Consider the following 214-nt stretch of genomic DNA (forward strand, 5'->3'; position numbering starts at 1 on the left):
AAACTGCAGAGTCCTGTCCTGTAGATCAGTGTAAACTGTAGAGTCCTGGCCTGTAGATCAGTGTAAACTGTAGAGTCCTGGCCTGTAGATCAGTGTAAACTGTAGAGTCCTGGCCTGTAGATGAGTGTAAACTGTAGAGTCCTGGCCTGTAGATGAGTGTAAACTTTAGAAACCTGGGCTGTAGATCAGTGTAAACTGTAGAGTCCTGGCCTGT

The sequence above is a fragment of the Austrofundulus limnaeus genome, unplaced genomic scaffold (genome assembly GCF_001266775.1).
Source record: "Austrofundulus limnaeus strain Quisiro unplaced genomic scaffold, Austrofundulus_limnaeus-1.0 Scaffold2958, whole genome shotgun sequence".
In the NCBI taxonomy this organism is placed as follows: Eukaryota; Metazoa; Chordata; class Actinopteri; order Cyprinodontiformes; family Rivulidae; genus Austrofundulus; species Austrofundulus limnaeus.